Here is a 3,840-nt window from a genome sequence, read left to right as displayed (position 1 = left end):
TAAATACACACATACTGATTTACCAATTTATAAGGTTTATCTCTCAACAACCTCTCCCATGAAATTCCTCAGTAGGCTTCTCTTTCCCCTTCCTGGCTGTTCGGATTAATTTCTAGCCCCATATCCAGTCATTGGCAGAACTTAAAAGGGTGAGAAGGGAGGGAGTCCTTTAGCCTCTGGTTTGCCTTTAAAATGCTTTACTGCTAATCTGCTTGGGTTCCCCACATTTGCTGAAACAGCCCTGCCAATCACAGAATTGTTAGGGTTGGAAGGGACCTCAAGGATCATCTAGTTCCAACCCCCCTGACATGGGCAGGGACACCTCACACTACATCAGGTTGCTCAAAGCCACATCCAGCCTGGCCTTAAGAACCTCTAAGGATGAGGCTTCTACCACCTCCCTGGGCAACCTGTTCCAACGTCTCACCACCCTCATGGGGAAGAACTTCTTCCTAACATCCAATCTGAATCTACCTATTTCTATATTTTTTCCATTTCCCCTAGTCCCATTATTACCTGACACCCTAAGAAGTCCCTCCACAGCTCTCTTGTAGGCCCCCTTCAGATACTGGAAGGCCACAATAAGGTCTCCTCAGAGCATTCTCTTCTCCAGACTGAACAGCCCCAACTCTCCCAGCCTGTCTCCATAGGAGAGGTGCTCCAGCCCTATGACCATCCTTGTGACCCTTCTCTGGACACATTCCAGCATGTCCAGATCCTTCCTGTAATAGGGGCTCCAGAATTGGACACAGCAGTCCAGGTGGGATCTCACCAAAGCAGAGTAGAGGGGGAGAATCACCTCCCTCTACCTGCAGGCTGTGCTTCTCTTGATGCAGCCCAGGACATGATTTGCTTTCTGGGCTGCAAGTGCACACTGTTGGCTCATGTTGAGCTTCTCATCCACCAGCATCCTGACAGCATTGTGGGGGATCCTATGCTCCCCAGAAATTCTGGCCTTTCTTTATGGGTGTGTTGCAGATATGCCTGCACCCTGCTCTGTCTTCAAGTACACACCAGAGACAGGGGCTGGACCAGTGCTGTCCAGCCCACCTACATACTGACATCTCTTAATATTTACATTTGCAGTTCCTTTAAAATTTTATCTGACTGCATAAACTTCCTACTAACAATTTGGGTGTTCTGCATACTCATAGAATCATGGAACCATAGAATAGAATGGGCTTAGAGTGTAAGGGACCTTAGACACCATCTACTCCAACCTCCCCACCATGGGCAGGGAGCCCCTAAACCATATTCCCAGGCACCACATCCAAAACACCTTTAAACACATCCAGGGTTGGGGACTCAACCACCTCCCTGGGCAGCACATTCCAAGGCCTGACCACTCTTGCCATGCAAAAATTCTCCTAATGTCCAGTCTCAACCTACCCAGTTGTAGTTTGAGGCCATTCCTTCTTGTTCTATCACTAATTACCTGGGAGAAGAGACCAGCACCAGCCTCTCCACAACATCCTTTCAGGTAGTTATAGAGAGCAATGAGGTGCCCCCTCAGCCTCCTCTTTTACCAAACTGAACAGTCTCAGCTCCTTCAGGTACTCTTCATAAGATTTATTCTCCAGTCCCTTCCACAGTTTCATTGCCCTTCTCCTCACTGGCTTCAGCACCTCCACACCTCTCTTGGATTGAGGTGCCCAAAACTGGACACAGTACTCAAGGTGTGCCCTCCCCAGAGCTGAGTACAAGGGGACAATCACCTCCCTACTCCTGCTGGACACAGCATTTCTGATCCAAGCCAGGATGCCATTGGCTTTCTTGGCCACCTGGGCACACTGCTGGCTCATATTCAGTTGCTTGTCCATTAGAACCCCCAGGTCCCTTTCTGTTTCCTATTCAATCTTAGTCTTATCCCACTAAGGAAGCTGGGATGGGAACAAAAACTAGGAATGTGAGATAATTAGTCAGGATGGGATTAGTGGCCTATTTTTCCACTGAGTGGAGTGGGTCCACTGAAAAAAAACCCACCAAACATTTGACTGCATTTTTGAGTATTCTGAAAGAAAGAGAGTAGCCTAAGGGTCACATATTCATCATGGAAAATTTCTGCCTTGAAGACAAAAAATTGGCAGTTATAAGAAGCAGAAAATTGGATCATTACAAATATGCAGGGATCTTAATTAACAATTTGCCATTATTCTAGGCCTAGGAGGTAATGCATACATAATACTTACTGTTATCCCAAAATAGTAACTGCTTCATCTGCACAACTTCATACTGTTGTTTACTGATAACATGTGATACCCTCAATAAGGACCAGGACATTGTGTTATATGGCTTTGTAGGCACATACACTACAAAACCATTTCTTTGGGAAAAGGCTTAGACTCCAAAATGAAGATTTAATTGGCTCAAGTCTTCTCCATTTTGCCCAGGACCTTTCTGATCAAAAGAACATGAAGATAGATAGCAAAATACATGTAGGTTAAGTAATTTTAAATAACCAATTATCCATGAGCAGCCATGCTGGATTTGAGGCTTAATTGCTTCAGACATGCAAGCTTTTTTCTCCAGTTATCTTCTCACAGCCCACAAACAATTTCTTGCTGAAATTCACCAGAATGATTTTTTTCCCCGGTTCGAGCACTCTGACCCAGTTCTAAGCCAAATTTTTTCATATACAGCTAAATAAAAAGCTTAGTAAATCCTAAGTGAACAGCATCAGCCTAATAAAATGAGATTCTCATACTGAAGTAAGTGATAGGTTGGACTTGATGATCTTCAAGTTCTTTTCCAACCTGGTTAATGCTGTATCGGGGTGTCAAGTAGGTGCTCAGCTTCTGCTTGTGCCCAGCTACTGAAAAACCCATCTCTACTCTTTGCAGACAAACAACTGGAGAGCACAGAGCTCTGTTTCTAAAACCCATATAAAATGCTGTACATTTGACTTAACATTATCTGCAGCTTTCTGATTCATAATATCATAAATCCCTCTGCAGAGGGACCTTGACAGGCTGGACAGATGGGCAGAGTCCAGCGACGTGAGATTTAACACATCTAAGTGCCAGGTTCTGCACATTGGCCACAACAACCCCATGCAGAGCTACAGGCTGGGGACAGATTGGTTGGAGAGCAGAAAGAGACCTGGGGGTACTGGTTGACAGTAGGCTGAACATGAGCCAGCAGTGTGCCCAGATGGCCAAGAAGGCCAATGGCATCCTGGCCTGCATCAGGAAGAGTGTGGCCAGCAGGAGCAGGGAAGTCATTCTGCCCCTGTCCTCAGCACTGGTCTTGAGTACTGTGTCCAGTTCTGGGCCCCTCAATTTAAGAAGACATTGAGACTCTTGAACATGTCCAGAGAAGGGCAATGAGGCTGGGGAGAGTTCTTGAGCACAAGCCCTATGAGGAGAGGCTGAGGGAGTTGGGGTTGTTTAGCCTGAAGAAGAGGAGGCTCAGGGGAGACCATATTGCTGTCTACAACTACCTGAATGTTGTAGCCTGGTGGGGGTTGGTCTCTTCTCTGTGACAACCTGTGACAGAACAAGAGGACACAGCCTCAAGCTGTGCCAGGGGAGGTTTAGGCTGGATGATAGGAAGAAGTTCTTCCCAGAAAGAGTGATTGGCCATTGGAATGGGCTGCCCAGGGAGGTGGTGGAGTCACCCTCATTGGAAGTGTGTAAAAAGACACTGGATGAGGTACTTAGTGCTGTGGTTTAGGTGATTAGATGGTGGTGGGTGATAGGTTGGACTTGATGATCTTGAAGGTCTTTTCCAACCTGGTTAATTCTGTATTCTGTATTCTATTTACTTAATTTCTCCCTGTGGTAGCTGCACAATGCTAAAATCTTGCCACCGGTCGTGGAGCACTGAATTTATTCTCAACTA

The sequence above is a fragment of the Melanerpes formicivorus genome, unplaced genomic scaffold, assembly GCF_026170545.1.
Source record: "Melanerpes formicivorus ecotype bairdi unplaced genomic scaffold, bMelFor1.0.p_v2 SCAF_2, whole genome shotgun sequence".
Taxonomy (NCBI): Eukaryota; Metazoa; Chordata; class Aves; order Piciformes; family Picidae; genus Melanerpes; species Melanerpes formicivorus.
Note: the sequence above shows the minus strand (reverse complement) of the source record.